At 48.9% G+C, this 8490-nt stretch overlaps 1 long non-coding RNA gene across 1 annotated transcript in view; it reads left to right on the forward strand.

The window, feature by feature from the left end:
• Positions 1-7261, forward strand: part of LOC102487122 (uncharacterized) — a 14727-nt gene extending 7466 nt beyond the window's left edge. Inside the window, exons 2-3 of the long non-coding RNA XR_337137.1 lie at positions 5628-6146; positions 6760-7261. This is a non-coding gene — a long non-coding RNA (uncharacterized LOC102487122). The remainder of the gene's footprint in view (positions 1-5627; positions 6147-6759) is intronic.
• The last annotated feature ends 1229 nt before the right edge of the window (positions 7262-8490 follow it).

An 8490-nucleotide genomic window follows, 5' to 3' on the forward strand; every position in this document is an offset into this window, starting at 1 on the left:
CCTCTGAACAGACCTTTACTCTCTCTGCTGCAGCAGGAGCAGAGCCAACACTGGAAATAATCCACAGATGAGACGTCTCATCTAAATTAGCAAGACCCGCCAACCTCCCCTCTCTCCGGGCAGCTCACTCGTGCCTGTGCTCCCTGGGACGGAGCTGTTGCCCATCTCTCCCTCACAGCCAGCGAGGGCTTCACGGGGTGTCTTCTGGAGTGCTCGTGCTGCGCTTGGTGAACCAGCTGTGGTACCCTGGAGGGCCCTTGCAGATCAGGCAACCAGGCGTGGGAAACCCCATGGCATAGGGTGGGAGAGTTGATCTGTGTTATGTAAAATCCTTGGTTCTTGAGACACAGATCTCTAAGATTAGAGGACTGTCCTGAGATGCAAAACGAAAAGCCACGAACACTTATAACGTGGGAAAAGGGAAGTGAGGATTCTTAAATGAAAAGAAGCGTGCCTCTATCCTGAAGGGCATGTGGGCAGGCAGCTGCCACACTGCACTGGGTACGGGGTGAGGTGTTAGATTTATTAAAGGAGTCGATAATGAATATTTAGCAGGGGAAGGTCTGTCATAGTATCTGGCTTCTTTGTTTACATCCAAGGCCTTTTCCTGTGCTTGCATATCTCTCAAGGTGAGGACTTTGATGACCTAATCCTGCAAGCTCAAGCTCGGTGTGGAAGGCATGAGCATTCTTACCTGGATAAACTGCCCAGTTTATTGCCCCAGTGGCAATTAGGATGTTGACCAGCACATCTCGGTGGGTCCTTCTGTATTTATGAGGAATGATAAGAGGGAAATCCCTATGTGCTTTTCTCAGGTACCAAAGAGGAAAATGAGATCTGCCTCGCCTTCCCAGCGCCAGGAGCTGGGAGGGAAGGAGACTCTGCAGAGGGTCTAACTGGAACTCCTGAGAATTGTGACTGATGAGGCTCATATCCTCATGCGATTGTCTTAGGGCTGCCTGCTCATTTCTAGCTAACTGCCCACCACACCCATACTTTGTCACTCACCCCCCGTCCCTGTACATTCCTATCTGGGTTATAATTTTTGGCCAAGGTTGCCACTGAGTTCTAAGAAATGCTTCAGGGCTTGGGACCAGCAGTTAGCATAATGGCTATGTCACTGGACTCCCATGTAGTCGACCGCGGTTCAAGTCCGAGACCGGGTGGCTTAAAACTCACGCCGGGCGTGTGTGCATGCATGCCCAAGATCCCAAGAAGAGAATGGAGGAGAAGGGATTGCGGCGTGACCATCCCCCCCTGGGGGTTGATTTCTCGCTTTCTGTCTCTATGTCTCTCTCTGTCTGTCTGGTGAGCGCATGCGTACTATAGCAAAAACCTCTCAAAAAAAAAAAAAAAAGAAAGAAAGAAAAGAAAAGAAATGCTTCAGGGCCTGCATATAGAAAAGTTCTTGTAGAAGTTAGATTTTACATGAGGGAACATGAGTTTGCCTTGAACTTTCCAAGAGGTCAAGGAACACGTGCCACAGAACTGAGCAGGTGGGCGGCCACTGGCTCTGTGGGATGTGACAGTGACACATAGCCTTCAGGGATAAAAGACAGTTAAAAGTGAGATGGCTCAGGCTACTGTCTGAGTGGTCATCATGGTTGGACAGTGCATGGAGCTGGTTCACCACGTACCCAAGCCAGTGACGGCCACCTGTCCTGCCCTCCAGAGGCCACAGTCCCTCAGCTGCTGCTTGACCCCTTCAGTGTCTCTACATCCATGTGTGACAACCAGCTTGACAATTGTTACTTATAGTGGAGAAAGAACGCCTGTGGAAAGATGAGTACGGTTCTTGGGTTTGTTGAAGGTTTATCGTTGCTGATAGGAATATCCTTGAGCTGAATGGTGTTGGTTTGACAGTGATGACAAAGTCCCTCCTCTTACCAATGGGTCCTTTGAGAAAATGCACTAGTGTCCTGAAGGCAGAAAGGCTACCTGTGTAGCTGCACCACAGCCAGCCACCTCCCGGGTGGTTCTCCAACATGGTACGAGGGAATTTGCTCCGTGCGACCAACAGCAGCGCCTGAAGAACAACTCCCTGAATGTTCTGGTGGAGGCGAGTCTTGGGGTCTTCTCTCCACAGCATGGTTATCTTGGGTAAGGGTCTCCCTTTGACCCTTAATAGTACATGCTATTAGTGGGGAATTTTTATTGCAAATAACAAAGCTCGAACCAACTATTTAATAGCCTGAATGAAGAGAGGACTTACTGGCCCGTGTAACTGGATGGGTCAGCAGGGGGGCAGAGGTGCAGGGTGCTGCTTCAGGCACTCTCAATGTGGGCACAGAACCTGGCTTTGACCCTCACCAGGCTCCCCTTCCTGGTGAGTACTAGCATCCCCTCCTCCCAACTGCACGTCCAGTGGAACAGAGACATCCTCTGGCCTGATGTGTCTCACGACTGTGCTAATGTTCCCTCGGATTGGACAGGCTTGGGTCCTGTGCCCCCTTCCATCAGTGGCTGGGACCACAGAGATGCTGTGTGCTGTTGGGTTTAACAAGAGGCACAGCTGCACCCCGTTAAGGATATCAGGAAACGGACGTGGAGGAAGGTGGATTCCCAAGGGAGTGAGTGCTGTGCCTGCGTGAAGGGACATGGACGTGAGGAAGTTAAAGCAACAACAAACAACCTCTTTGGGGCCGGCCTGTACCCTGGTGGTTAAGGCAGCCAGATCCCATAGGACCTACCCCAAGGTTTGATTCCTGAACCTGGTGGTTTGGCAAACACACCAGGCACATGGGCATGAAGCCCAAAATCCTGAAAGGAGGGAGTCCTGGAGGAAAAGGGGTCGCACTATAATGGTGCCCCATGGGGGGTTGCTTTCCCCTTCTTCCTCCCTTTGTCTCTCTGTCTCTCTTTCATGAGTGCGTTAATCCTTTGGCGCACATGCACGCGCGCACACACACACACACACAAATCCCTGTGCCTATTTTCCTCTACTTTATTATTGATATTTCACATCGGGATCCTCCAATTCCAAAAGGATGCCGATCGCCTTGGAAACTCGCACGTGGGGAGGGGGATTCTCTTCCCATCTTCAGAGCAGGAACCTGAGGCTAAGAGAGGCCATCACTGAGTGTGAGCTTGAACTCTTATTTCTCATGGCCAGTGCAGGACTTGTTCTTTTTTAAAGTCACAGCTGCTTCCAGCGATTGGGTCTTCTGTTCTGTCGCCCCTGGCGGGAGCCACCTGATGAAGTTCATGGAGCATCTTGTAGTCAAAACCTCTGTGAGAGAGGTCAGTCTCCGTCTTGCACCCCAAACATAATCGCCTTCCTTCACCCCGCCAGCCAGAGTGCACAGGACGGAAAGTGAAGGAGGGAACCCTGCCCCAGCACCTCCAGTGCTCTGCTCGGTGATGTCCCTGAGAGATCCCTTCTTTCTTGGGGAGGGCCTGGTGGGGCCTAACTGGGCTAGTGCTTCTAAATGGGTTTTAGGTGTCAGGCAGGGACACAGGGTGCCGCTGGAAGGCTGGGGGCACTTATATATAACCAGAGTGGCTGCTCAGGGGCCACTGTGTGAGCAACTTCCTGTTTATCCACCCATTCTGGACAATTCAGGGAGAAAAGTCTTACTCGCTCCTTTTTTTTTTTTTACATTTTCACCGCAGGGCGCGTGCGCTCGCCAGACAGACAGAGAGAGACATAGAGACAGAAAGCGAGAAATCACCCCCCAGGGGGGATGGTCACGCCGCAATCCCTTCTCCTCCATTCTCCTCTCGGGATCTTGGGCACGCACGCACATGTGCCAGGCGTGAGTTTTAAGCCACCGGGTCCGGGGCACGAACCGCGGTCGACTACGTGGGAGTCCAGCGACATAGCCATTACGCTAACTGCTGGTTCCCTCGCTCCTTTAATAAAAATGCCAGAGATTGGAAGAGTTCTGTAAGGAAAGATTTTCACACTCGGTCTCTTATTCGGCCCTCCTGAATACCCTCTGAGCTAGGCATTAAAATCCTGTGTTGTAACTGGGAAGAGAAATGGGTGTCATTTTGAACACTATAGGAAATAGATTAAAAATCTGTAACGGGCTTCCCTGTGGTCACGCAAGAAAGCACGTTTTCTACTGCGTCTGTTTGTACAATTCTGCCTGAAGCATTCATTACCAAAAGCATGGACTCAGCCTTCTGCAGGTGACATGCCCACAGGGCTAGGGGTTGTGGGCACCCCTCCCCCACCCAGGGCCCTGAGCCGGCCTGGTGGGGGCTGTGCCTTGGTACTGCTGCCAGAGGGGAGCAGAGACTCCCAGCTTCAGAAGAAATGGGCCTCTAACAAAATTCACGGGTCTGGAAAATGAGTCGTGGGAGTAAAACTATTAATATATGTCAATCTGTTTGTTTTACTAATTTTAGTGGGTATCTGCTCTCCCTTCTTGCTGGAAGCAACATTCCTGTCCAGCTGCCTGGCTGATGCATTTGTATGTTCATCATTTATGTGACTCACTGCATATTTGGACACGAAATGGGAGTCCTGTGGCTGGGAGGAGATGTTGACTTGATAGGGTCAGATCCAATCTCATGCTTAGAGACTTCAGCTGAAAATGAGGAATGAGTTAAGGTGGGGGAGGTTGGTTGTTTTAAAGACAGTAGGTCCGTGAGGCTGTACTGTGTATCAGTTTTTCCCGTTTGTACAGATTCGAAAATAATGTACTTGTGTAGTGTTACCAAGGCTGCTTTGGGCTCTCAAAGGGCTTTCTTGTTTGTTCTCTCATTCAATAACACAAGAAGGCCTGTGGGTTGTGGGGAGGGGGCGAGATTATCAGTGGTATTTGACAGAGGAGGAAACCGATGCTCAGAGAGGGCCGGGTCCTGCCGCAGGTCACACAGCTAAGTGAGGCAGAACTGGACAGCGTGGCTGCGAGCCCTGTTCTCCTCCCACCAGGCTTCCTTTTTCAATATGAGCCAGAAGTTTGCAAAATAAAAACCCTATGGGAAGCACACAGAATTTTTAGCCCTGTTTTGGTTCTTTTAAAAATAAACGATTGTAAAGACATCTTTTCTCATCTGTCAATGTAATGATCCCACACCTTGGGGATTCAGAATAGTCAAAGTGTGTATGGGAGGAATGGTAAAAGTTAATCATTTTCACAGTACCTGTCTATGGTGAGGTTTAATTATCACTTGACATATTTCATGGTTTAAAATGATGACAGTTTAAAATAGATCCAGAGAGAACCAGAAAAACCCATTCATTACCACGTGTCAGGGGCTGCAAATGTGTCTGACATAGCGTGCTCCAAATACAGGTGGTCCCCAGACAGGCGAGTCTGAGATCTACAGACACTCTCAGGACCGAAACCCCAGCCGAGAGCTCGTCTGACCCTGCTTGGGTGAATCTAACGGCGAGGTTTGAGTCTGGCCTCCCATTCCAGATGCTAAAACTCCCTGATGCTCTCCCAAACCCAAACCTCTTGCTGGTCTTCTGCAGAATTTCTAATGAGCAATATAATTCATTGTGAAGTGTGCTTTAAATGAATGAATGAAAGCTATTTAAACGACGAGGTGACAAAGAGTTCCACGTGTGCCTCTCAGGAAATGGCATGCCTTTCCAAGATGAGAAGGTTGAGAAGCAGCTTGTGGTGGTTGTTGCTGTTGTTTACTGAGCTTGGCCTCCTCTGTCTGTTTAGGAAATAATGAAATCATTGTTGCTTTCCCCGGGAGATTTCTGGAAGTAGAGCTGTCCGGTGCTGACCCGTCTGTTCAAATTTCAGTTTGGAGAGTCTTGGGAGAGAGAGCAGATGAAGCCGTCTCAGAAATGTAAATGCTGTTTGACATCTATTAGCGCAATGCTTACCCATTGCCGACAGCACAATCCATTAGGATGCGGGTGTCATGGACCAGAGACACTTGGAATATAGTGAGGGACATGCCAGCAGCCGCCAAGCTCCATTCCAATGAGCCGAAAGAGCACTGGCCTAGCATTCCGGCCAGGCATTGTGCAGCTCCCACGTGCACTCCCCGGGCTTCTAAAAGGCCAGCACCACAGGCCTTCTTCATGACTGCTCCTCCGCCAGGCCGCCTGCCTGGGTGCTGGGCACGGTCACCCTGGGAGGTCCGGCTCCCTTCTCATCTCCGTCATCCATGGAATTGTCGAATGATCCAGCCATGGTTTGAAGGTCCCACGGGGTCACTTGTTATTTTTACAGGTGAGGACTTAGGCTTGAACAGGCAAAGCGACTTGTGTGAGGCCCCATGGCTAGGGAGTGGCAGAGGTATTCTTAGACCCCAGCGCTCTCCGCGGTGGCTTCCCTCCTCCTTTTCCTTGCCGCCTCTCCTGGAGGCCAAGAGCTGCTTTCTCTGCCAAGTGGCACAACGTCTGACAAAGCCTAGATTCTTGGCCACTATTTCCCAGTGAGATTCTGGGCATTGAGTTTCCCAGTTAAGTTCTCTGTTTTGACTTTCATTTAGATTATTTCTAAATATTATGTTTTCCTGCCTTGGGGAAGAGGCGACCACATGGGAGGAGCACAGGATGACAGCCGTTCCTGTCGAAGCCTCTGCCATAGGCCATATGCTGGGCCGAGTTGACTCATTTTAACACCTACCGTGGCCAGGTAGTGGGATCGTCTGCTTTAGCAGAGAGACAACATAGACTTTGGAAGGACGGGTGATCTGGCTGGCTGGGCGTCTCAGCTAGATGCGGGCTTGTTCATTGGCCCTCACTGTAACTCCACGGCAGGAGTCTTTGTGGGAAGGTGTCCTAGTGTCTCACTGTCGTGGCTTCCCTGGAACCTCATTCTGATGACTCTTGGCTCTCAGGTAAGTCTGCAAGGCCGCTTCTAAGTGGACTGTCCTCGGGAAGCTTGAGAAGAACAAAGCAACTCTACGGCAGTGACTGAGGAAAGCGGTGGACTGGAGGCTGGGGGAGACCTGGAAGAGTAAGATCTTCACAGCAGACACCAGAAACCACTGCGGTGTCTTGGAGCGGGGGTGAGGATGCCCGTCCAGGTGGCTGGTCTTGAGCAAACCTGGGAGTCCTCTGTCCTGATACTGACAGTGAGCTACACGTCCCACCAGACTAATTCTCTCCCCACACCTCTTTGAGGTCAGAGCCCAGAGGTACATTTTGTTGGCTGGTGTACCTGACGTCACAGACGAAATGGTCACTGCGGTTGGAGCAGGGGAGGACAAGAACAGGAGACTTTACCTACGGACGGACTCGTTCTGTTCCCTATGGAGGCTAGAAATTCTGGGGCTCTGTTCCCATGTTCAAGGGGCTAGAAAAGATGTGAACTGGAGGTCCATGGGCCGGATGTAACGTGCAGCCATGTTCTGTTTGACTTACTTTTAGTGTTGGCCTACAGAGATTCTTTTGTTTTTATGCTTTTAAAAAAACATTTAAAAAAAAAAGAAATTTTGCATATAGGTCCAAAATTGCAGGTGATCATAAAAAAGTAGAATGATTTGGTAACACTGAGCCCATGTAACTTCATGGAAGCCACAACAGCTATGCCCGTAATGCACGTACTTTTCTTTAGCTGCACTCCACACCATTCCCCCGGAATCCCTCATACTGTGACCAAGCAGAAATTCCAGAAGAACCATAGTCATTGAATTACTGTGAGGCTTTGAGGTTTTTCTTTCTTTTTTTTTTTTAAGAAATTATTATATTTATTATTATTATGCCTAAAACTTTTGCTATAGGGCCCATGCAGTCACCAAAAAGAGAGAGAGAGAAAGACACCAGGTCTGGGACTCAAACCATGATCGGCCATGGGGGAGTCTAGCACCCTAACCGCCATACCACCTGCTGGCTCTGATGCTTTGAGTTTCCAACCTTTGTGGTGTGCTCAGGTATGGAACTTGTTAATCGTGGTACAGTAGAGCTAGATATCAATAAGGAGAAAGGAGTGAGGGAGACAGGAGAATTTAATAAAAAAGCCAAAATAATCTTTATCTACATGGCCCTCCTTGGGAAGCTCTCACGGTCCTGGTTCTAGAAGGGAGTTCACATTTTAGGCAGTGAAAGCCTGCATCATACTGTCTTATTTTCTAAGATTTATTTTCTGATATTTGATCTGTAAACATTCACTCCAGGCTGCAAATTTGCCAAGAGAGCTTAGAGCTTTGTAATTAATATGCGTGCCTCTTTATTAAGTTATGTCTTTAAAATGGAGCAGTTGCTTTAAGCATTTCAAAGACATTCTGTGTATATTGTAAAGTAATTACTTTCCAAAGATATTTCCAACTGATACTTTGTTACAACTAAATGTACATTTATAGTACTCAGTAGACCAGAATAGCTCTAATTTATGTGTTTTAGTCCACTGGGTTAAAAAAAGAGACATTTTAAAAGTATGTTTTTAATCAGTGGGTTTATCCCAGAGATGTTGTCGGCTCCTCCAGAATCAGTCACGTGATGTTAGAAAAATAATAAACGCAGTGTGTTCTCGGAGCTGATTTAGAATGTAATGAAAGACGACATCTCAGCCTGCGTGTAGTAACTTTTAATCTTGGCCCCGGGTGTCCTAGAGATGGAGAAGCTTATTA

The sequence above is a fragment of the Tupaia chinensis genome, unplaced genomic scaffold (assembly GCF_000334495.1).
Source record: "Tupaia chinensis unplaced genomic scaffold, TupChi_1.0 Scaffold144346_1, whole genome shotgun sequence".
In the NCBI taxonomy this organism is placed as follows: domain Eukaryota; kingdom Metazoa; phylum Chordata; class Mammalia; order Scandentia; family Tupaiidae; genus Tupaia; species Tupaia belangeri.